Source organism: Manis pentadactyla, chromosome 2, assembly GCF_030020395.1.
Source record: "Manis pentadactyla isolate mManPen7 chromosome 2, mManPen7.hap1, whole genome shotgun sequence".
In the NCBI taxonomy this organism is placed as follows: domain Eukaryota; kingdom Metazoa; phylum Chordata; class Mammalia; order Pholidota; family Manidae; genus Manis; species Manis pentadactyla.
Genome location: NC_080020.1, coordinates 143,253,701 through 143,280,006, shown reverse-complemented (window position 1 = coordinate 143,280,006; position 26,306 = coordinate 143,253,701). Strand labels below are relative to the sequence as shown.

Below are 26,306 nucleotides of genomic sequence, written 5' to 3'. Positions count from 1 at the left end.
TGGAGAGGAAATGGGAAGGAGGGGAAGAGAGCAGCCCTGGGGATGGAGGCCGTGGCAGCCTGCTCCCTTAAGGGCATGGGGGCCAGCGTGGGACTGGGCACAGAGCATGGCAAGTGCACCCCTCTGCTCGATTTGCACTGGGGTGACACAGGTCCCTTTCTTGGAGAGAATCCTGTGTCCCTGGGACCCTAATCAGAAGACTTCTGATCTGGCTTCTATCTCCCAGAAGAGGCCAGCTGCCGTCCGGGGCTTGTGTCTGGGTACAGTGTCCCTGGGAGATTGCTCCTCACTCACAAGCAGCCTGTGTACTTCCAGCTTCCTGCCACATCCCACTCCCAGAAGAAAGGAAATAAAGCCAGAAAAATGTTCTGTGAGCTCTGTGTGGGAAACCAGCACCAGCCCTGACAGCTGGGTACCGGAGTGCAAGGGGAAGGGGAAGCCTGTGAGGGTGCCCAGCCAGGGCTGGCAGGGCCCTGGAGCGAGTGGGTTCCGTGTCAGAGGCCCGGAGAGCCCTGGCACCAGGCTCTCCCACTGCTTTCCAGGACCCTCCTCCCTCCTCCGGTCACTGTTTAAATGCTGTGGGGACTCAGTGCCATAGAGCAGGAAAGGTGATGAGTTGTTTTCTTGTTTTTGAAGACTAACCTGAGGTGCTATAACCTAGAAATGCCATTAACATCCTAAAAATGACTGCTTCATAATAAATTGCTTCAGGCCCTTTCTGTGGCATTCTCAGTGGATCAGGGTGAGGAAGCCTTCATTCACGGGAGAGGGAGCTGCACGAGCTGCTCAAGCTCTTCCTTCAGCTCAGCCAAAGATCCCTTTATAATCCTTCAGTGGAAACTTGGTTCAGGAGTTAGGGGAGGTGACTCAGTGGGGAGTGGAGGCCTCGCTGTGCTGTTCCTAAAGGACGTCTGGGGCAGGAGGAACTCTTCCAGGGCTCAGCCAGACAAAGCCAGTCTCCAAACAGTGCTGCGCTACTGGGAAGATAAAGACTCTCATTTGACATCAAAGTGATAAAACATTAAGGGAAGCTCTGTTAATTCAAACGTGTGGATATTGTCAAGATCCGAAAGGGGGAAGGCTCACTTTTTATGAAAGGTCACCTCTTTCTATGCCAATTGATTGCCAATTGATTGATGTTCATTTTTCTAAATATTTTTCTGCATATTACAAATGGTTTCAGTAAGTTAGTGGATGAGTTTCCTAACTACTGAAGTACATAATACATCAGGATATGAGTTATGACATTTAGGGGTGTTGTCTTGTTGCTTCAGAGCTTTGGGGTTATCATGTAACACACCATGTCACATGATTTGACTGAATGCAGGGAAAAAACCCAGTTTGGTTTCATTGGCTTAAATTTAGTTCACGGCAAAAGTTAAGATGAGGAAGTGCTGTACAGTATAGGAAACAGGAGCTTTTACAGATAACTCACTGTAATATGAAACTGGCTTCCCAAGCCCTGATAAGTGAGTGAAAATAAGAGCAGAAGTACCAGAAAGGAGACTCTATTCAAGAGGTGAGAGAAGGGGAGCACGGAGGCACATCAGGTAAAGGGCTGGGGCACCAACCTGTTTTCGCAGAGGTGACTGTGTGCAGAATGGGTGCGGCGGCCACAACTAACCAGACCCAGAGTGCTGTGTTTCTTGATCTGTTGACCTTATGATCTGTCTTTCTCAGTTACTTCAAAGCAAATGTGAAAGATACATGTGACCTTGCATATACAAAAGCAGAAAGGGTCTTGGGCAAGTTATAGTAGCTCTTAGCTGTGCTAATTAAAATTTTTTTCCTCCCTGCTGCAAAGGATAATGATTGTGGTTCTTCCTGTGCGTGTGTATTTAATTGTAGAATATATATAATAATAACGTTATATTTTATTGCTTTCCATCCAGGTAAGGAAGGAAGGCTATACCCGAATGTTTGCAGAGAAAACGTTAAAAACCTTGATAATGTTTAGTGCCACGCAGTTTATGGGCCTGCAAAAACTTCAGACTATAAAAGACCTTAGTGATGCCTTTTCACATTTTATTGCATTAGATATTTTTAACCCAAATTCTGCCTAGGGTCTTAAAAGAAACAGACAATCACATACTGTTTAATGCTATGCTAGTGACCTTTGTCTTGCCTTGGCAGGGATAAAGCAACTCCGACTAATTGAGAAGCTACTCTTATTCATTAACCTGTAACTCCATCAAAAAACTGGTAGGCCATTTTCAAAGGAACCTTAATGCACCCAATCTGTGTGCACCAAAAGAAGTGATTTTTCACTCCAAAAGGATCCTGTGCCTCACACATAATTTGCCTCATACAGTGAGCTTAGAGATTTAAATGTATTTATGAAAACATTTCTGTGACAGTTAATCTTCAGGAACATGATAACCTTGAGAAGAATATAGCTGTGATTTAGGGTGGGGAGATATATAGGAGATGTTCTTATTTACATATATATGTGTAATATATATAAACACATAATCAACTATGGAGTAGCTATAGTGAATAGGAGAATAGAATTATTTTTTTCAGGGACAAGGAAGAAGTTAAAAAGGTCACTTTAGTCTTTCAAACTAATAAGAAGGTGAAACAACAAGGCTTTGTGCATGCTCGTGGGATAAGGGGATGAAACCCACTGGGTAAACATGCACTCTTGGTGTAAAAAAATGCACACAAATAACCCGCCAGATCACGAGTGTTGTCAAGTTTCCAAAAGGAAGAGGGACCTGTAACTCTCAGGTATGGCACCATTTAGTTGACGATTTTTGAGTTGGGCTTTGAAGAATGAATAATTTCATCATTCTTAAAGAAATGATGGGGAGGGTGTTGTAGTGGAGTGGGTGACAGTGTGAGCTAAGTCTGTGCGGCAGTTTTTTTTCTCTGCTTGGAATCCTCCACTATCTTTCCACCCGACCTGGGACAGAACCTGGAGTCCTCCTGGCCTCCCAGGCGTGCTTGATCTGCGCCTGCTCTCGGGTCTTGGAATGCTCTGTCTTTCCTGCCCTTTCCACTAGACTGTAAGGTGTGCAGCAGGGGCTGGTCTCCCTTGTGCCCTCTCACGCCCCCAGGGCTTAGAGCACCATGTGCTCAGTGAATGAGGGGGAGATGTTCCTAGGCACCTAATGTGCAGGCTGTAAGGTGCGTTTGAGGGACAAGAGTGACTTTGTGCGCGTGGAGTACCTGTCCAGAGTGAATACCAAAGTCGGGGCAGTTCTGCAGTGCAGTGATGGCATCCCGTGCAGAGGACGGCCTGGGAGGACAGAGTGCAGATCACAGTGCCACATGGCAGGGCAGCCAGTGTAGGGGGACTAGACCATGTGGACATCCAACTGTAAGGGCTTCCACAAGGTGATGTGATGGGAATTTAAACCTAGGCCCCTGTTCAAGAGGGGTGGGAAGGGAGTCTTAAATCTCATTGACCATTTCTTAATGTCATTTCTTAATGTCAGCTCCAAGATTTCCCAGAGAAATAATAAAGCATTAGGAAAAATTTTTTAATGGTTTTAGTTGCTTTTTTTTTTTTTAATGCAGAGGTCTTACAATGATTCTGAATTAGGTCCTGCCTAAAAGTTCTTACCAATATATTGATTGATCCATTTATTCTCAGAAGAAAGATGTTTATAGGAATCCTACCCCTGTAATTGCCCCTACCCACTATCTATACTAGGTCAGATTTTTAGGTCCAAGTAAGTGTGTCACTTCTGGGACATAGTTTATCTCTCAGAATGGGGGTGTTGATGGCCTGCAGAGTGATTGAATGAATTAAATGAGGTATATAGGAAAGTATTTTATATACCAAATATTGCTAAAAATATATGATGGTATTCTTTCAGGAGGTGGGTCCTCTACACCCCAGGTGAGAGTTTGAGATAAGATATATAGAACATGAAAAACTGAAAAATAATTTTAACAAAAATTCTGGGTGGGGGAAGAGAAAAGGCAGATATTCCCTTAGCAATATAGGGAGAAGCTCATTTGCAGCCTGGGGAAGTGTTTGGACACCTAGTTCTTTGGGTTTGGCTGTTGATGATCTTTCTTGTCCCCAGTTTGACAATTCCAACCAGTTAGGAGAATCTGTCTTTCTCACTTGTTTGTTTATTCGTTGAGCCTGCTTATCCTAGAAACACTTTGGTATAGGTGAAAGACCTTAGGTTACAGATATACCAGATTTGGGTTCATATCTCACTTCTGCCACTTGTATGATTTTGAACATGTTATTTAATATCTGAGTTTCAGATTCCTCCTCTGTAAATGACAATAATACCTAATCTGGAAGTGGTGAGGATTAATTAAAATGATGTATGTAAAAGGATCCTAGCTTGATATTTGGTGGAATCTAGTGGTCAACAAATGTTCCCTCCTCTCCCCCTTTTTATGGCAAAATATATACAACATAAAATATGCCATTTTAACCATTTTTGAGTAAAATATTCACTGGCATTAATTACATTCACATTGTATAACCACTAACACTATTTCCAAAACTTTTCTTCACCCCAAACAGATTCTCCATTAAGTCCGCATTCCCTCCTTCCAGTTCCTGATAAACTTCCAGTCCACTCTTTATCTCTAAAAATTTGCCTCTTCTATATATTTTATAAAAGTGGAATCATAGAACACAACCTTCTATGTCTGGCTTATTTCACTTAACATAATGTTTCTGTGGTTCATATACATCAGAACTTCTTCCCTTTTTGTGGATGAGTATTACTCTGTATGGATAGACCACATTTTGTCTATCTATTCATCTGTTGATGGACACTTGGGTTGCTTCCACCTTTTGGCTATTATGAATAATGCTGCTCTGAACATGAGTGTATGAGTATCTGTTTGAATCCCTGTGTTCAGTTCTTTGGGGTACATACCCATAAATGGAATTGCTGAGTCTTATGGTAATTCTATGTTTAACTTTCCGAGAGGCTGCCAGACTGTTCCCATGCTTTGTTTTTTCTTCTATACTGTACCATTCATGCATGTCTTTTTAAGATCCAGAACTACAGGATGGCTACCATCCAAAAGACAAACAACAACAAATGTTGGCAAAGATGTGGAGAAAGGGGAAACCTCCTACACTGCTGGTGGGAATGTAAATTGGTTCAACCACTGTGGAAAGCAGTATGGAGGTTCCTCAAAAAACTAAAAATAGAAATAACCATTTGACCCAGGAATTCCACTCCTAGGAATTTACCCTAAGAATGCAGGAGCCCAGTTTGAAAAAGACAGATGCACCCCTATGTTTATTGCTGCACTATTTACAATAGCCAAGAAATGGAAGCAACCTAAGTGTCCATCAGTAGATGAATGGAAAAGAAGAGGTGGTACATATGCACAATGGAATATTATTCAGCCATAAGAAGAAAACAAATCCTACCATTTGCAGCAACATGGATGGAGCTAGAGGGTATTATGCTCAGTGAAATAAGCCAGGTGGAGAAAGACAAGTGCTAAATGATTTCACTCATCTGTGGAGTATAAGAACAAAGGAAAAACTGAAGGAACAAAACAGCAGCAGACTCACAGAACCCAAGAATGGACTAACAGTTACCAAAGGGAAAGGGACTGGGGAGGGTGGGTAGGAAGGGAGGGATAAGGGGGAAAAGGGGGCATTACGATTAGCACACATAATATAGGGGAGTGGGCACGGGGAAGGCAGTACAGCACAGAGAAGACAAGTAGTGACTCTATAGCATCTTACTACGCTGATGACAGTGACTGTAATGGGGTATGTGGTGGGGACTTGATAATGGGGGGAATCTAGTAACCACAGTGTATATTAATTAATGATACCAAAATACAAAAAAAGATCCAGGACTGCTAGAACTCCAGGTTGAAGGAAACCAAGTTATATTTTGTATCTGATAATCTCATGGTTTTTCTCCACTTCTTCAAATCCCCCACTGCCTGACTACTACTGCAAGGAGCTCTTCGATTCTGTCACCATCCCCCATCCTTTCTAAAGGGATGTCAGGGAGGAAATCTGGCAGGAGTAGGTCCTTCTTCCCCATTCCCTACCTGGACCTGGAGTTGCTGTCCTCCTTGTGGGAAGTTCTAGAAGTACCACGAGATCCAGAAGCTAGATCACGTCAACACACAATAAACTTAATTAAGCCACACTTTCAGATGGGTTAGCATTTGTCATAAATAATCAAAAGTATCTGGGAAAAGTTGGGTAGAAAATTAAAAAAATAGCATCATCCAAGGCAGGAATTCAGTCTTAAGAGCTGCCAACCCAGCACACTGCTAGAAACAGCTAGGAGGAAATCATAAAAATCTATTTTCTATGAACAAAACAGCCAGAAATAAACTGCAGACTGCCGAATTAGATATGATTTCTTAGTCAAAAAAGTTGCTTTTCATTCCCTGTAATCCCGATTGGCATGGTAATTGAAAGTCAACATTCAGTTTGATTTTACCCATTTCTAAGATCATTGTAAAGATCTTTATTCATTATGTATCTGATAAGACACTAATGGGAAATAAAGGATGTATCCATGCATCTTGGAAGAATGAAGTGTGCACACATGACATAGCTGAAATTATAACAAGACTGCATTTAGATTTAGACAGTGGCCATGAGCTGTTGATAATGGTCCTAAGGAGAAAATGAGCAGCATCCAGAATTTTGAGGTTAATTTTAATGATTTTTTAATACATGGGCCAGTAAGAGAGATGGTGTGAAATATGGCAGACAAGTAGTGGGAATTGATCATGGTGGCTATGGAGAAGGGGATAGATTTTGCCTAGAAAACACCCCTGCCTTATAAGGGTGTTTTCTGTGGAAGAGTGGAGAGGAAGGTAAAAAGGAATTGGAGTCCAGACTTTCCATGACTAACCCCACAAAGACTAAATTAGCTACTGAATGTATCTACAGGACTTCTGAGACCTTAAAAGAAAGAGAAGTAACATTTACTGAGCACGCACTTTGTGTTGCTAAATGCTAAAATGCTTTCCTCTTGGTTTTTAGTCCCTGACTGCCCCTGAGGGAGTTTTATTATGCCCACGTTTATAGATGATGAGTCTAACCTGCAGGTGAAGAAATTTGCCCTGGCTAATAAGGGACAGAGCCAGCATTCTAGTCTAGACTACCACCCGCCTTGCTGCACAGTTAGAAATCAAAGAATTCAAGTATTCCCTTCCCCCTAAATTGGAATAGGGTCTGCCTGAGTTTTCGGTGCCTCTTTCTCAGACTGCTTTCTGGGCTACATTTCTTTATTCAGTAAACAGTTCTTATTATCTAGAATGGTGAGCTATCCAATAGACATGTAATGTGAGCCAGGCTGCTGTAGTTTAAAATTTTCTAGTAGCCATGTGCAAAAAGAAACAGGTGAAATTAATTTTAATAATATATTGTATTTAACTCCATATGTGACACTATTATCGTGTCCAAATTATATACATACCGTGTAATCATATTAAATATTATTTAGATAATTTACATTTTTGTGAACTTCATCTTTGAAATCCTGTGTGTATTTTATACTTAAAGCATATTTCAGCTCTGACTAGCCACATTCCAAGTTGCTACCACATGTGGCTAGTGGCTACCAACTTAGCATAGATCCAAGAAAAAGGTATGGAGACTCATCCTGAAGAATCAAAGGTAGAGGCTCTGTTTTGCAGCCACTGGGAGGAATTATGGAGGTCAAGGCAGCAGCTGCTAAGATGCAGAACTCCGTGGAAGAAGAGTACCATGCGTAAGGGCAGGGCTGCTCTTTAACAGAAAGTGCAGACAGTACCATAGCGTGTAGAGACATTGCCAACCGAGGGGCTGTGTATGGAGAAGAGTGAGGTCATACTGACTTAATCCCCACCACCAGCCACAACACAGGAACACTGTGATATTGGCTGCAAGCTGCGGAGCCCTATCTGGGTGGGGGATGCCACGCCTTGGCAAATAAGCTAACCATTAAGATTGGAAGCCACAGCCTTTAATGTGTGGATGAATGTTACTGCCAAAGAATCCTGTCTCTCAAACACCTAATGCTTTTTTCAGATGGGAAGCTGTTAATATCTGCTAGAGGAAATAGCCATGAACAAGCTACCTTATTTGGGAATTTCCACAGACCTCAACTCTACCCAGATCAAGATAAATGACTGTTTCAGACTTCTATTACAGCAAAACAAATTATTTTAAAGGGTTCTTGGAATTTCCCCATCATCTTTCTTCCTGTGGTTCTGCCTACTTTGCTGTCTTTGTCCCACTTGACTTCTGTCCTTGGGTCTTTCCCATTATACTGGCTTCTTTTTGTAGTAAGTTGTGTACTAGAAATTGGTATTCCTGGGTCCTACTCGTGGCTCTCTTACCTGGGGGACTTGAGCTCTATTCCTTCATCTGAAAAGTGAAAAGAATTAGAAATAGAGTCCTTTAAAATTATTCAGGGACCTCATTTTACAGCTTGGAGCCCCAGTTTTTAAAAAACCGACGTACATTTGTAAGCGTATAGGTCAGCGGCACTAAGTACTCACATTGTGCTGCTGACTCTGGAACTCTCTTCATCTTGCAAACAGAGGCTCTGTGCACATGAGATAGCATCCCACTCCCCTGCCCCCAGCAGTCACCACTCTGTGTGTCTGTGAGCCTGACCGCTCCAGATACCTCATGCAAGGGGGGTTGTCCAGCGTTTGTCTCTTGTGGCCAGCTTATCTCACCTAGCATGATGCCCTCTAGGTTCATCCCTGTCATAGCATGTGTCAGAACTTCCTTTTAAAGCTGAATAACATCCCGCTGAATGTAGTATCACATTTTACTCATCCGTTCATCTGTCCATGGACACTTGGGTTACTTTCCCCTTGGGCTATTGTGAATAATGCTGCTGTGAACACGGGTGTACAAAGATTTCTTGGATTCCCTGTTTTCAATTCGTGTAGATAGATACCCAGAAGTAGAATTGCTGGGTCACATGGTAACCCTTATCTTTTTTTTGAGCACTGCTATACTATTTTCCATAGTGACTGCACCATTTTATATTCCCAACAGTGCAGAAGGGTTCCAGTTTCTCCACATCCCCAATATTTGCTCTTTTATCTTTTTTTAAAAAATAGTTGTCCCTGAAATGGATATGAGTTGGTATCTCATTGTGGTTTTGATTTGCATTTCTCTAATCCTTACTCCTGTTGAGTAGCTTTTTATGTACTTATTGGCTATTGTGTATCTTTTTTGGAGAAAAGTCTGTTTAAGTCCTTTGCCCATTTTTTAATCTGGTTGGTTCTTTTGTTGTTGAGTTGTACAAGTTTTTTATAGATTCTGGGTATTAACTCCTCATCAGGTATATGATTTGCAGATTTTCCTCCCATTCCATGGTTGTTTTTTAACTCTAGTAATTGTGTCCTTTGGTGCAGGAAGGTTTTAAAGTTGATGTGGTTCCTTATGTCTATTTTTACTTTTGGTGTCATATCCAGTAAATCGTTGCCAAATTCAATGAAACTTTCCCCGTTTTCTTCTAAGAGTTATTTGGTCCATTTGGAATTAATTTCTGCAAATGGTATGAAGTAAGAGTCTGGCTCCATTCTTTTGCATGTGGGTATACATTTACCTACCACCATTTGTTGAAAAGCCTGTCCTTTTCCCATTGAGTGGTCTTGGCATCCTTACTGAAAATCATTTGACAATACTTGTGAGGATTTGTTTCTAGGCTTTCAGTTCTGTTCCATTGGTGTGTGTGTCTATCTGATGGGTTCACACAGTTTGGATTCTTGAAAATCTGTAATTAAGTTTTGAAATCAGAAAGTGTGGGACCTCCAACTTGTCTTTTTCAAGATTGTTCTGGCTCTTTGGGGTCCCCTGCAGTTCCACATGTACTTCAGGATGGGTTTTTCTATTTCTGCAAAAAAATCATTGAGATTTGATAGGAGCTTTATGGAGCTCTTTTTTGAGCTCTGTAAAGCAAGGGTGCTTTTTGCCCAATGATTTAATTCAAGGCATAAATATTTACCTCTTGAAAGATGTCCAGTAAGGGCTGGAGACTTGAGGAGGACAGCTTAGGCATTTAGGATGGTGGGAGGCCCATGCTGGAATAGTTCCCTCAGAGCAAGGGTCAGGAACCAGGAGTGGCCTCCTGGCATGTACTGAGGGATTGTGCGGGCTCTTGGCCGTCTGCTACAGATGTGCTAAGAGCTGGTAACTCTTGACTTCCCTGCAACCTTGTAGTTCTGTACTGAGGCCATGCCATAGTGGCCAGCATGCATACAGTACTTAATTATCTCTCCCAGTCTGTTTCTAACTAATCTACCAGTTAATCTCTACAGAAAGATGGAGGGCAAAGAAGCATATGCTGTCTCTGATTAAAAGGGAGGATACTGAGGCATATGCAGAAGGCATGCTGGCTGTTCATGGTGTCGAAGCTAGACCAGCAGGAGAGCCAGGGGGTGCCTCTGGAGCCCGGAGTGCCTTCTCTCTGGGGAGCAGTTGGGCCACCAACCAACAGGGTGGGGATCGCTCTGGGCAGCGGTGGCCGCTTATTAAAGCCACTGGCATAACCTGCCGGCTCCTCTGATGACCCGTCTGCCTCTAGGGGCCTTTCCTCAGATTCCTTCTTTGCAGCTGTTTGCTACATAGAAATAGACAGATTTTTAGTTACTATATTTTTTTGGCCAAAATTTGTATGTGGTTCTTTTAATATAAAAGCAGGTGAGTTCAATATTATATAGTTTCTCTTAAAAAATAACTCTTAAGTTGCTGAAGAGTTGACAGAAAGAGCTCCTTCTGTCAGACTCTGGCTTTGTCATCCTCTTCTCTCAGCCTTAAGATGTCACATTGGTATGCTGACTTTTGGAACAGCCAGAGAGGCATGTATAGTTTTCTGAGTTACATGTATGAGAAGATGATAATTTTGTTGTGTGAGATTAGGTAGTTGCATTCAAGGGGAGAATTACCTGGAATGTGATGATCTATATGATAACGTTGTGAAAATATGTCTAGGGGAAAGTAGGAAAACTGTTTAAGAAGGTTAGCTTAGTGTGAAATGGCTTGCGTAACAAAGGGGCACCTTCCAGCGAGGCCTGGTGGGACAAACACAAGGAGGACCATTGAGGAAACAGCAGCCTGGAGCACTTGGGGTTTCCCTACAGGCTAAGTGTCTTACTTTGACCTTGTGTTGATCACAGACTATTTGAGATTCTGAGGCTTATACAGCTTCACAGAAAAGTGAACAGAAGCACGTATACAGAACATTTTTCTTGTAACTTCAAGGGATTCATACCCCCGGCCCTCACCACAACACACAGTTCTGAAGATGACAGCATTTCTGAAGTTGTTTTTAAGCCTTTTATTGAATAGAACAGTTAAAATAATTGTAAATTCTTGATAATTGAATAAGCAGTAAATTCTCTGCACAGAGCAGATCAAGTACTTTCAGGCAGGCTGACTTCTGTGTGTAACAGAGGAACACACAAACTCGGTCTCTCCAACCTACAGCTCGAAGCATTTCTTTGTGCACAGTTCCTTCCCCCCTTCCCCTTCTCCGTAACACAAACAGAAATACAGTTGTTTAAAGCATTCTCCCACATGTTTTACAGATTAAATTCTAAACTGTTTCTTAGACATCCTTATTTATCATAATAATAACTTCCAGTTGGGAGTACCTGCTGTGTGGTAGGCTATGCGCTGCTGGGTCATGAACTTCACCTCTGACCCCTACCTCAGCCCTGCAGGCTGTGCTTTAAATGAGGACCTAATGCTTGAGTAGCTGTGCAAGGCCTACCCCAGCCAGTAAGTTCACCAATATATCAGTTCATAATAAACAAAAAGAAATATCTTCTTTCCCTAGATGTATTAGTTTACAGATGGATTTTTTTTCACCAAGTGGGTGTTAGATGTGATTTGAGAGACACAGAAAGTTCTTTCTGCTTAAAAGTATCTCCCACTGTGGTTGAAATTTCCATATTGCCAATCAAAATATTGAAGGTAACTGTCAAGTGAAGATGTTTTGTGGGGAGTTAAGAGTTTCAGCCATTAACATTTTAGTTTAAATTAGTTTATCAGATTTTTTTTTCTTACCCGAGCTTTAATAGAATGGAAGGACACTTAAGACTAATTATAAGCTAAGAAGGAGGAAAACCAATTAGAACTGAATTTGGAAGGAGGTTGAAGATGGGGCAGTTGGATGGTTGTAGTATTGCAAGTGTCAGGTCAATGACGATAAAATACCCTAGTTTGGAATTTAGCTTAGGGTCAAGGCGTGATTGTTGGATACTAGTAATTTGGGAAGGTGGGAATCCTTTGGGAAGAAAGGAGGGTCTGTCTGTTCCCTGAACACAGCAATCCTTCTCCTCCCCATATGTTTAGCAGCTATAATCTCCCTCCCTGGGGTAGTGGTCATGTGGGGAGTGAGGCCCTGGCCAAGCATATTATGCAAGTCAGACTCTCTATTTATTTATTCTATCGTTTATGCCAGTTGAGGTACAGTAGAAGCTGAGAGTTTGTTTTTCCTACTTCATTAACCTAACTTTAATCTTTTCAAAAAGATATGATTGTGTAGGTCTTCTGAGTATTTGGGAAATGTGGTTTTCAAAATTGTGTTTGATGTGTTTTTCTCAAGACTCTATAGTAATGGTATATTGTACAAGTTTTTCAGCTCAGCCCGCAGGCCAAATCTAGTCCATGGCCTGTTTTTTTACAGCCTGTAAGCTAGGAATAGTTTTGACATTTTTTAATGGTCGAAAAAAACTAAAAGGAAGATGTGAAAATTATATGAAATTCAAATTTCAGTATCCATAAATGAAGTTTTCTTGGGAGACCACCACATTCATTTATTTACTATGTCTGTGGCTGCTTTTGATCCAGAAGAGCAGGACTGAATGGTCACAACAGAGACTATATGGCTTGCAGAGCCAAAAGTAATTCAGCCTCTGGCTCTTTGTAGAAATAGTTGCAGATCCCTGCCCTAGAGGAGTTGTAGCGATTTTTGGAGACAGTATTTAACATCAATCTTTTTTAGACTGTTACTGCATTCAGATCCTTTAGCCTCTCAAATTAAATCCAGTTTTGTAGAAATGACTGAATGTTAACATATTTTAATTACACCAAAACAAGTCTTAACTGGATCACCATCGTCAAGAGCAGGTCTCTTGAAAGTAGTCCCAACTAGCTCCCTTCTTTTCTGTCCTTGAAGAAAACTGGAGGTTGGCAGACCCTCCCTGCTGCCCTCTGCGCCTCAGAGCTGGCGAAGGAGCTGGCCAGGTGGAAGAGGGTCTGCTGGACTGCGGGGCCGAACCTAATTGTGCAGAGCACCTGGCAGTCTGAAATGTGACTCAGCCAGGTAAGAACAATTCACCTGTGGGAAAGATTGTATTTTATTTGAGGAGGAGGGGTAGTTCATATCTTTTTTTTTTTTTTTACTAGACTCCTGTTGTTTGGTGATTCTCCATCTTATGAGTCTCAACAGGACATTGAATCTTACTCCCATCTGAGTGATGCCTGCTGACATGCGGCTTCCCCAGCCTCCCTGCTGCTGAGGCACAGGTGTGGCTGTAGGCCATGCACCAGCTGTCAGGTGCACCAGCTCTGGCCTTTGACCTGAGAGGCAGCAATGCAAAGCAGCAGGGACTGCCTGTGGCCACTTCTAGTCCAGGGCTGCGGCAGCTATGGGGGCAGTAGTGGGTCCAGCGTGAGCAGCAGGGCCCAGTGTCCGGGGCCATCCACGCCCAGAGGAGCAGGCAGTTGTCTCTGCTGATCCTGGAGATCCTGTGAGCAGCCCAGGGTCTTCTATTAGGTTCTCTTCTGCGCACAGTTAACCTAAGGTGCTTACTATTGCTTATATCCTAGAAACCTCTGTGTGCTGAGCTAAAAGAAGTACCCACTCAAAATATCACATTTTTTGTAAATTTTAAAAAATTTCTTTTTTTGAAACTTCTTTTTATTACTTTGGGCATCTTATGTTTTCCACAAGCATGTGCTGTGTACCTGCCACATGTGGGCATATGGCTAAACGTAAGCAGAAGGGTTGTTGGGGTTCTCGTGCCGCCTCACTTAGAGAAGGTCTTCAAGAATAGTCATAACCTCTGCAGATTCTTGGCCCTCACATGTTGACCCTTACTTATGGACCGTAGTGAGGAACCTACAAATGCTTTAGGAGGAAAGGAAGCCAGACTTCCAGATCAATCCAGTAATAGAGACCTATAGTCACATAAAGGGGTATAGTGACTTTGAGTATATATACATACACACACACACACAAAGAATGTCTAACAAAGAATGTGACCATCTGACCATGCAGAAGCCATCCTGAGGGCAGCCGCAGAGGTGAAGCATGGCAGGTGAGGCAGCCGTGGCCCTCGGGCTACCCGTCCCACTGCCTAACCCTGCCCCGTGGAGCTCAGCAAAGCTGGCCATCTTAGGCTGATACCACTAAATATTCAGATGGTCTAACTCCCCTTTTCTGATATGTATACCAAACAACCTTCTGATTGAATCTGACTTTCATTTGGCCTAAATAAGGGGAGAACATGCTACCTATCAAAGCTAAATATTTTAGTTTGCCTGGCAGTTACAGGTTAGATTGCTGGTTTTACACATCATATTCTAAAGCCTGGTTAATGAGAACTGTTGAGATGGAGCCGTTTTTGATATACTGACAAAACTAGATTGCTGAGCTTCAGAAACTGAATGCCAAACTTTAGGGCTTTAAAAATTCCCCAAAGTAAGCCCTCCTTATAGGAAGCCAGCTCCTCCAGCGTCCAGCACTCTGTGTCACTGTGAGCCAAGCCCTTGTCTGGGAAGCTTTCCATGTGTGTGTGTGTATAGAAATATATGTGTGAATACATTAGTAAGAAAAGGTACTACAATTCTGTGAGATAACTTTAAAAAAAAAAATCTGTAAATACTCATGTTCTTGTGAAGTTCCTGGATCGCATTCAGTGAGCACTGCATGTGGACCGTGGACCTGCTGTTTTCTCAGTAAGGGAGGTAGGGCTGTACATGAACGGCATTACAGTATGGCCAGTGCTATAGGCTAGATTTGTCGGGTGTTCAGTGGGAGCCTGGGGGGAAGGCAGCCTCCACTGTCTCCTTGGGAGCTTGGGATGGCTCCACACAGTGGAAGTGGTTTGGAGTTCTGGACTTGGCTGAGAGCCCAGAAGGAGGAAGGAGCTGGAGGTCCTTCATGGAAAACGAACAGCGGAATCACGGAGACAGGAGAGTGTCCAAGTTTGGAGTTCAGTGGTGGGGAAGGGGATTCGCTGTTGAAAGGAAAAGAAAGACTGGAAACAAGGCCAGGCAGGTGAGTCAGTGGTGAAGAGCCATTTCTTCTATGCCCAGCAGGGTCTTTGAGCTTTATCCCACATGAAGTGGACATCCATTGACGTCTTGTAAACTGAGGCATAATGTGATCACATTTGCATTTTAAAAAGATAAAACTTTGACAGCAGAGAGGGAAAGGAGAAATGTTGATGATAATGGTGATATTTATTTTTTATTTAACACTTAGTATGTGCCACTTTACATCCATTAATCCATGTTATTTTCATAGTAGCTCTGTGGGGTACAGATATAACCATGCCCTTTTTAGGGGAGAAAAAAGTAGCTAGCAAGTACCAAAGCTGGGATCTGAGTTCAAACCTGGTTGCCCCTAAGCCCAGCCTCTCCACCCCTGTACTCTGGGGCCTTAGGCTGGAAAGCTAATGAAGAGAGGCATAGAAATGACATTTCATACATTAAGTCAGCTGGTTTTGGTGACTCGGTTGGTGAGAAAGAGGGAGCTGTGGGTGGCTTTAGAATTTTAGCTGGGGCAGCCAGGGATGCCTTTCATCAAGGCAGAGGATGTGGGGGATGCTGCAGGAAGCTGCGGTCCCATAGCCAGCCCCCCCCCCGCCCCACAGTGGTATGCAGCATAAGTAGTATACCAGTTGTCTTGTGTTTTTGCCATGTATGTAGTGCATCTATGTAAGTAATTTGACACAAGGATGTGTTTCTATGCGTCTAGTTAAGAGTCACTGTGGTATAATTTTTAGGTTTATTTCTCTCTCACCTGGTTATTCAGAAAAGAGGCTTTGATCCCTAGTAAAATTTGCTTTTAAAAGTACTCAGTTATACAAGTGAAACAGTACTATGCATGTAGTTTATTTTTACTGTATTCTTTCTGCTTATTTATAGGTTTGAAGCTTATGTATATGCCTTCATTTACCTATCAGGTAATTGTGTCTGAAAGCCAGCCATTCTCTGGTTTTGCTAGGCTTATGATTTATTGAACTGAACTGTCTCTACTGTATATCTACATTGACCCTTTCCTCTTATAGTTTATATCCAATACCTTTCTCATTATCATCTTCCTTTGAGTGGGCTTCCTAGCATAATGTTTTTAAATTTTTTAATTTTTCCAGCTTTATTGAAATACAATTGACTATAACATTATTTGAGACTTGTCGTGACATGTTTGCCATGATCAGGTTAGTTAACACACCCATCACCTCACGTAATTACCATCTTGTAGCTGGTGAGAACATTAAAATGGTTCTCTCACAGCAACTTTCAAGTTTACAATACAGTGCTTTCACTCTGGTCACCATGCTGTACATTATGTCCCCCAAATTTGTTCATCTTAATACTTGTAGTTTGCACCCTTTCATCAACATCGTACCATCCTCCCTTCCTCAGCCCTTCACACCTATCATCCTGTTCTCTGTTTTTATATGTTTTTAGACTCTATATGTAAATGAGATCATACAGTATTTTTGATTCTGTCTTAATTTATCTCACTTGGCATAATGCCCTCAAGGTCCATCCAAGCTTTTTTAAATGGCAGGACTTCCTTCTTTTCTGGCTGAATAATATTCCATTTATATGTATGGCTGTTTATATACATTTTCTTTATCCATCTATTCACTGATGGGCCCTTAGCATGTTTTCATGTCTTGGCTATTGTGAGTAATGCTGCAATAAGCAAGGGAATGCAGACATCTCTTTTGAGATAGTGATTTCATTTCCTTTAAATATATACCCAGAAGTGGAATTACTGGGTTGAATGGTATTTCTATTTTTAGTTTTTTGAGGAACCTCCATGCAGCTTTCCACAGAGGCTGCACCGATTTACATTCCCACAGTGTAGGAAGGTTCCCATTTCTCTGCGTCCTCACCAACACTTGTTATTTCTTGTCTTTTGGGTAGTGGCCATTCTGACTGGTGTGAGGTGACATCTCACTGCTGATTTGATTGACAGTTCCCTGGTGACCACCTTTCATGTGCCTCTTGGCCATTTGAATGTCTTTGGAAAAATGTCTAGTCAAGGCCTCTGACCATTTTTTAGTCAGGTTTTTTTTGCTCTTGAGTTGTCGAAGTGTCTCACGTGGTCTTGAAATACTTCCTCCCGTCCCCTGGGTTGCCTGTCACCTGGCTGATGATGCCCTTTGCTGTGTGGGAGCCTCCTGATGTCTCCCTGCTTGGTCATTTTTGCCTTTGTTACTTGTGCTTTTGGTGCATATCCAAAAAAACCATTGTCAAAAGTGATGTCAGATTGCTTTTCCTCTGCGTTTTCATTTAGGAATTGTATAGTTTCAGGTCTTACATATAAATCCTTAATCCATTTTAAATTAATTTTTTGAGTGATGTAAAATAGGGGCCCAGTTTCATTATTTTGCATCTTGCATATTATCTATCGTATGTCCTCTTGTATTAAGCATTATTTAGAAGTGGTTAGGGTATGTTTTAATTATGTTATATATCAAGTTCTGGATACTCAGGTCTTCACTGTGGGTTAATTCATGTGATACTGTACCTGAGAACTACAGTTTTTTCATTTTTCATTTCAACTGCCTTTCATTTCCTGAAAATAGTGTGCATGTAATACCTCTGGGAACCACATGATGGCATAACAGTGCCTTGAAACCGTGGCCTCACAAACACCATCTCAGAGAATGTCTGCTCTGATTCATCATCCGTTTTTGGAAAATGAAAGCATAAACTTTAATAGGAGGAGCCTCCAAGTATCTATCACCTGTCTTAAGAAAGAAAACATTACAAATGCAGTTGAAATCTCTTGGCATATTTTCCAATTATTTTTCCAATTATTTTCCCTCCTTCTCTTCCACGAGGAAATGAACTTCCTGAATTGTCATGTTTCACCCCTGTGCCTATCATACTTCCATTACACATCTGTACATTAAACAGCATGCGATCGTGCTTTTTTGTTTGTTTGTTCTATAGAATTTACTACGTTCTGGATTTTGTTTTCATCATCATGGTGTTATTATTATTATTATTTTTTAATCTTTTTTATTTATTATTTTATTTATTTATTTTTTTTTTAGATCATGCCTTTTGTTTGGGTCTGTAGAACGACACTATCTGTGTTCATGTGCAAGCTGTGCTTTTCACTCAACGTTATTTTTAAACATATCCTTTTGTGTAGCGTTAGAAAATCACTTTCCTTTGTAGCTATATAGTATGCCACTGAGAGAGCGCAACTTTCTGCATTATTTTTCTTGTTGATAGACATTTGGACACACAGCATGGTGTGATGATTACAGCCTGGGGAGTAGGGGGCATGGTGTACCATTCAACTCCTGGGCTGTTGCTTACTAAGTGTAGACCTCGTTTCTACTTCTGCAAAATAGGGGTACCACTTACTTCAGAGGATGTTGTGAGGATTAAGTGAAATAATACGTAAAGCATTTGCACGGATTATTACTGTTATTACCACCAGGACAAGATGACAGTAGTGTAGAATCGGGGTTATTCTGTGCATATAGTAAATTCCACTGGAACTGGAAATGGTCCTGAGGAAGGGGGAGAATAGTGAAAAGTGGGCTCCTTAGACAGTTGAGGTGGCTTCTTTCAGCTGACGTCCGTTTTCTCTAAAGTAGGAGAGGTTTTCTGCCAAGAGGGATAGGAGAGGAGGGTGGGGTAGTTATTTGATTGAACTGAGGGTTTGAAGTGGCCTTGTCTGGGGCATGATCTGGCAAGGTACATGCAGAAGGCTTTCGTGTTTGGGTGTATGCACTATCCTTGTTTGTTTTGTTTTTTCCTCAGCAGCCTTTTTGCCTGACCTCCACTTGAGTCTTCTCTCCCTTCCTTCCATGGCACAGCTTGCTGCCTGGACTGTCTTCCAGACTTGTAACCCTCCTCACCCTGAATCCAAGCCATTTGTGACTGTTGATCACATGTTACATCATTCAGCAGATTTGCTATGATAAAGAAAACCTGTTTTTATTAGAACCTTTGCCTTTTTTTCAGAACTCTTAGAAACACTGAGTTGTCACATGTACTCACAGCAGCGCCTGGAAGGACGCCGTGAAAGGGCAGGTGGGCCCCGGGCCCAGGTGGGCTAGGTAAGAGCCTCCGGGCGGCCAGGGAAGAAACAGCTTTGAAAATAAGACCGCATTGTCATTTGGACCTGAAGACCTCTAAGGAATCAGGATCTCGGTCAATTGAAGACCTCTGGTTTGACTCCTTTTGTTTCCCGACCTGAAGGGGAAAATTAGCCAAAGATGAAAATTTGTTTTAGTGGGAATTGTATAAGAGGACCTGGTGGGTCTCCCAAGCCCTCAGAACTGCCCATCCACAATATTCATCTAGGACATAACTAGACATCTGTTTCGTTTCCAGGGAGGAACATGTGGTCTGGCTGGAGTGATTTTGGCCTCGTCTCTTTCTGGTCTGTGTTTATAGTCTGGGGGTCCTCCTGTGTCTGCCACATTCCTTGCCATCCCAGACACTGTCTGGACGAGGCTTGCTAGTGCTTAGAGTCAACTCTAGTTCAGAGTGGACCTTTTGAGGGTCTGTGGGGGAGTGTTTTGGGGTTCAGAGACAGTGTAGGTTGTGGCTAAAATGGGAACATTTGAGTCAAAAAGACCTTGGTCTGAATGTACACCCTGTCCCTTACTGGTTGTGAGGCTTGGTGAGGACACCTGACTGCTCTAACACTCAGTTACCTCATCTGCAAAATGGGAATACTGGTGTAGGGTTGAGATGAAAACGAAATAGTATACATAACATGCTTGGTAGGCACTCATACCTCTGCTGTTCTTCGTAATAAGATAAGCAATCAAGAATCTTCGAACCTCCTGATAGTGAGGTGAACATTTTTGGGTCCCAGCCTTTTCTTTTGTAAGTACTCTTTAAAAGCTATTTTATTAGACTCAAAGTAGGTTTCAAATGTCTGCCCTTCAGCTGCCAAGATGAGAGCAACAGGAGGCGCAGCGTTTTGTGGTGTCAGTGAGCGGGCGGGGAGTGAAACCGCCGACCCGCGCGCGTGTGCCTGGCGCACCTGGTGCCCCTTCTCCTGAAGCCTTCCCCAGCCCTCCCTGTCACCCACCGGCCCGGCTGGCACCCAGTGGGCGTCCTTCCAGTGCTGCTGCGGAGCGACCGCGGGAAGCGCGTACGATCTCCGGCCCTGTGTCTCTCTGCCTGCCCTTCTCAGTTGGCATCAGATCAGATCCAGAGCTTGTGCTTTAGGAAACCGTCCCTGCTACCCCTGCGCCTGCCAGTAAGCATCTCCTAGCCGACAGTCTTCATTACTTGACATGGTTTTCAATGTGTATTTATTTGTGGGATTATGTGCCAAGTTCCGGATGCCCTGGACTGAAAGCCCCGCAAAACCCCGGTTCTCCGGGGCTCGCTGGAGTCCCTGCCAGGGTTCATGGCGGGGGTGGGTGCACATGTGTTGGGTCACCTAGGCCTTCTTGGGGCCGCCCACTTCCGACAGCCTCCACTAGGCCCTCTTCCTACAGTGGACATGACAGACCCTCCATACAAGACTCCCATTTTCTTCACGCAGCCGGGAGGCCCATCACTGCCATCTCTCTCATTGTGCCTTTGACATGTCCCTCTGTAACTCTGGGGAAAGGAAATGCTGGGGCAAAATACCTCTAAAACTAAATCAGTCAAAGGGAGAAATAAAGTTTAAAACCCATTTATTGCTTACAAACTGCAGTCCGGGTCCATCTGTCTCTCCTGCTCTGCAGAAGCAAAACCAGCCCTCCTCCTAACCTCTCAGGTTCAGATAAGCCCTCAGTTGCCCATCAATATGGAGATGAACCTCTCTCCACCCCTGAGGAACGCCTGTTGATACACAGATGCACTGAAGTCAGGTGAGATATTCTGGAAATATTACAATTTTACCCACACCCTCTCACTCACATCGCACTGAGGTCTCTGCCTCCACCCAAATCCTTCCCCAAATAGCTCCCATTCAAATCCAGCCCTCTGCAGGTCCAGATCAGATCAGTATTTGATTATGTGCTGAGGTTTTGCCCTTTCTTCCTGATTAGAGTGCAAACCATTTTGTTCTCATTACCGTAAGCAATTTTCTTTTTTTTTTTCTTTGACATATCTTCTTGTAGAGTAACATAAGCATGTATAAGTTTTAAACTAATTAAATTGCGCACATACATTAACATAATAAGAATACAGCTACATAACAAAAGCAGACCTACAATTACCAGCCATATCCAGTGAAACTAAGAAAACCAGTTAGGTACCCTAGGCATTTGTGAAAACTTATCAGTGATATGATGGATATTGTCTAACTGAATTTGAATAGTTTGAGAAAAATCAGACAAATTAAAACAACACATTCCTAGGAACTGTTCACATCCCATATGTTCTTTTAACAGTAGATAGTCTATAGTCGCACGATTTTGGAGCACTGCAACTTGCACTTCTCCTAATTCTTGGTTGAGTTCCGACAGTATAGATCCAGTCAAATTTGTTGTTTTACTGTATGCACAGGCCAGCTTAGACATCTCCTTCTTCATTCCAATGGCAAGTCCAGGAACCAGTGGGATGACTGCAGCTACAACTGCAACAGCACCAGGATCTTTGTTGAAGTTTTTTGATGTTCATCTTCTGGAATGACTCTTCCAGAGGATGTTGATGTTGGAAGTTCTTCATATCATATCTTAATTCGTTTTCTGTGTAGCCAAATTAGGCTTTGATCCTCTGTATAAACACAAACAAACTCTTTGCCCATACTTTGATATGACATTTATACCATTGTGAAGAACCTATTGGAGATGACCACACAGGAACTGCTTTTTTTTTTTTTAAAGAGAAAGAAACATTATCAGAAAAATGTACTTCCATAGCTGATCATCTGACACCCTGTTAGTCCATTCTTGGGTTCTGTGATTCTGCTGCTATTTTGTTCCTTCAGTTTTTCCTTTGTTCTTATACTCCACAGATGAGTGAAATCATTTGGTATTTCTCTTTCTCCGCTTGGCTTATTTCACTGAGCATAATACCCATGTTGTTGCAAATGGTAGGATTTGTTTTCTTCTTATGGCTGAATAATATTCCATTGTGTATATGTACCACATCTTCTTTTTCCATTCATCTACTGTTGGACACTTAGGTTGCTTCCAATTCTTGGCTACTGTAAATAGTGCTGCGATAAACATAGGGGTGCATCTGTCTTTTTCAAACTTGAGTGCTGCATTCTTAGGGTAAATTCCTAGGAGTGGAATTCCTGGGTCAAATGGTAAGTCTGTTTTGAGCATTTTGAGGAACCTCCATACTGCTTTCCACAATGGTTGAACTAATGTACATTCCCACCAGCAGTGTAGGAGGGATCCCCTTTCTCCACAACCTCGCCAACATTTGTTGATGTTTGTCTTTTGGATGGTAGCCATTCTTACTGGTGTGATGTGATATCTCATTGTGGTTTTAATTTGCATTTCTCTGATAATTAGCGATGTGGAGCATCTTTTCATGTGTCTGTTGGCCATCTGAATTTCTTTTTTGGAGAACTGTCTGTTCAGATCCTCTGCCCATTTTTTAATTGGATTATTTGTTTTTTGCTTGTTGAGGTGTGTGAGCTCTTTATATATTTTGGATGTCAAGCCTTTATTGGATCTGTCATTTACAAATATATTCTCCCATACTTTAGAGTACCTTTTTGTTCTATTGATGGTGTCTTTTGCTGTACAGAAGCTTTTCAGCTTAATATAGTCCCACTTGTTCATTTTTGCTGTTGTTTTCCTTGCCCAGGGAGATATGTTCAAGAAGAGGTCACTCATGTTTATGTCTAAGAGATTTTTGCCTATGTTTTTTCCTAAGAGTTTAATGGTTTCATGGCTTACATTCAGGTCTTTGATCCATTTTGAGTTTACTTTTGTGTATGGGGTTAGACAATGGTCCAGTTTCATTCTCTTACATGTAGCTGTCCAGTTTTGCCAGCACCATCTCTTGAAGAGACTTTCATTTCCCCATTGTATGTCCATTGCTCCTTTATCAAATATTAATTGACCATATATGTTTGGGTTAATGTCTGGAGTCTCTAATCTGTTCCACTGGTCTGTGGCTCTGTTCTTGTGCCAGTACCAAATTCCCTTGATTACTATGGCTTTGTAGTAGAGCTTGAAGTTGGGGAGTAAGATCTCCCCCACTTTATTCTTCTTTCTCAGGATTGCTTTGGCTATTCGGGGTCTTTGGTGTTTCCATATGAATTTTTGAACTATTTGTTTTGTTGAAGAATGTTGCTGGTAATTTGATAGGGATTGTATCAAATCTGTATATTGCTTTGGGCAGGATGGCCATTTTGACGATATTAATTCTTCCTAGCCACGAGCATGGGATGAGTTTCCGTTTGTTAGAGTCCCCTTTAATTTGTCTTAAGAGTGACTTGTAGTTTTCAGGGTATAGGTCTTTCACTTCTTTGGTTAGGTTTATTCCTAGGTATTTTATTTTTTTTGATGCAATTGTGAATGGAGTTGTTTTCCTTATTTCTCTTTCTATTGGTTCATTGTTAGTGTATAAGAAAGCCACAGATTTCTGTGTGTTAATTTTGTATCCTGCAACTTTGCTGTATTCCGATACCAGTTCTAGTAGTTTTGGAGTGGAGTCTTTAGGGTTTTTTATGTACAATATCATGTCATCTGCAAATAGTGACAGTTTGACTTCTTCTTTACCAATCTGGATTCCTTGTATTTCTTTGTTTTGTCTGATTGCCGTGGCTAGGACCTCCAGTACTATGTTAAATAACAGTGGGGAGAGTGGACATCCCTGTCTTGCTCCCGATCTCAGAGGAAAAGCTTTCAGCTTCTCGCTGTTCAGTATGATGTTGTCTGTGGGTTTATCATATATGGCCTTTATTATGTTGAAGTACCTGCCTTCTATACCCATTTTGCTGAGAGTTTTTATCATGAGTGGATGTTGAATTTTGTCAAATGCTTTTTCAGCATCTATGGAGATGATCATGTGGTTTTTGTCTTTCTTTTTGTTGATGTGGTGGATGATGTTGATGGATTTTTGAATGTTGTGCCATTCTTGCATCCCTGGGGTGAATCCCACTTGGTCATGGTGTATGATCCTTTTGATATATTTTTGAATTCAGTTTGCTAATATTTTATTGAGTATTTTTGCATCTACATTCATCAGGGATATTGGTCTGTAGTTTTCTTCTTTGGTGGGGTCTTTGCCTGGTTTTGGTATTAGGGTGATGTTAGCTTCATAGAATGAGTTTGGGAGTATCCCCTCCTCCTCTATTTTTTGGAAAACATTTAGGAGAATGGGTACTATGTCTTCCCTGTATGTCTGATAAAATTCCGAGGTAAAGCCATCTGGCCCGGGGGTTTTGTTCTTTGGTAGTTTTTTTTTTTTTTTAATAATTATTTTTTATTGAAGGGTAGTTGACACACAGTATTACATTACATGAGTTTCAAGTGTACAACACAGTGGTAGAACATTTATATACATAATTCTAGGTTCCAGCTATCACCCTACCAGGCTGTTACAATATCTTGACTATATTCCTTATGCTATACATTACATCCCGGTTACTAATTTATTTTACCATTGGAAGTCTGTCCTTCTTTTTTTTTTTTTTTTTTTGTGAGGGCATCTCTCATATTTATTGATCAAATGGTTGTTAACGACAATAAAATTCTGTATAGGGGAGTCAATGCTCAATGCACAATCATTATTCCACCCCAAGCCTGATTTTTGTCAGTCTCCAATCTTCTGAGGCATAACAAACAAGTTTTTACATGTAGAACAAATTCTTACATAATGAATAAGTTACATAGTGAACAGTACAAGGGCAGTCATCACAGAAACTTTCGGTTTTGCTCATGCATTATGAACTATAAACAGTCAGTTCAAATATGAATACTCATTTGGTTTTTATACTTGATTTATATGTGGATACCACATTTCTCTCTTTATTATTATTATTTTTAAAAAAATGCTGAAGTGGTAGGTAGATACAAGATAAAGGTAGAAAACATAGTTTAGTGTTGTAAGAGAGCAAATGTAGATGATCAGGTGTGTGCCTGTAGACTATGTGTTAATCCAAGCTAGACCAGGGCAATAAAACATCCACGGATGCAGAAGATTTCTCTCAGAACGGGGGGGTGAGGTTATAAGCCTCACCTCTGTTGATCCCCAATTTCTCACCTGATGGCCCCCCTGCGACTGTGCCTGTCTTAGGTTGTTCCTCCCTTGAGGAATCTTACCCGTCTCTGGCTAACCAGTCATCTTCCAGGGCCATACAGGGAAATGTGAAGTTGGTAAGTGAGAGAGAAGCCTTATTGTTTGAAAAAGTTAGCTTTTTACTTCTTTGCATATTTATGCCCTGTGGCTTCTATGCCCAGCATTTGTCTTGAGGTATCTTTACCACTTGGAAGAATTATGATACTCGGTAAATTTGATATGAGGCACGAATTCTATTTAAGGGTTGTAATTAGGAAGGAAAAGCTATAGAAGTAGCAGGCGGAAGAAAACATGGGAAGATTGATTATTTCTTTGATATATCTTCTTGTAGAGTAACTTCAGCATGTATAGGTTTTAAGCTACTACTTAAATTGCGCACACACATTAACATAATAGGAGTATAGTTACATAACCAAAGCATATCTGTAATTACCAGCCATCTCCAGTGAAACCAAGAAAACCAGTTAGGCACCTTAGGCATTTGTGAAAACTTATCTATGATATGGTGGATATTGTCCAACTGAACTTGAACAGTCTGAGGGAAATCAGACAAATTAAAACAACCGATTCCTGGGGACTGTTCACATGCCATATGTTCTTTTAACAGTAAATAGTTTGTAGTTGTAAGACTTTGGAGCGCTACAATTTGCACTTCTCCAAATTCTTGGTTGAGTTCCAACAGTATAGATCCAGTCCAATTTTGTTGTTTTACTGTATGCACAGGCCAGCTTAGATATCTCCTTCCTCATTCCCATGGCAAGTCCAGGAACTGGTGGGATGAGTGCATCTACAGCTGTAGCAGTGCGTGGATCTTTGTTGGGGTTTTTTGATGATCATCTTCTGGCATGAGTCTTCCAGAGAGTGCAGATGTTGGAAGTTCTTTTTCATATTGTATCTTAGTTCATTTTCGGGGTAGCCCAATTAGGCTTTGATCCTCTGTATAAACACAAACAGACCC

At 41.8% G+C, this 26,306-nt stretch overlaps 1 protein-coding gene across 2 annotated transcripts in view; it reads left to right on the top strand.

Moving 5' to 3' along the window:
* LIMS1 (LIM zinc finger domain containing 1) overlaps positions 1-26,306 on the top strand; it is a 174,006-nt gene that overhangs the window by 65,375 nt on the left and 82,325 nt on the right. The window contains exon 1 of one of the 2 annotated variants that reach the window (XM_036920789.2): positions 1,215-1,550. The exons of the other annotated variant lie outside the window; for it this stretch is intronic. The gene's annotated coding sequence lies outside the window, so the exon portion shown is untranslated. Of the gene's footprint in view, positions 1-1,214; positions 1,551-26,306 lie in introns of those variants that run through there. 2 annotated transcript variants of the gene reach the window in all.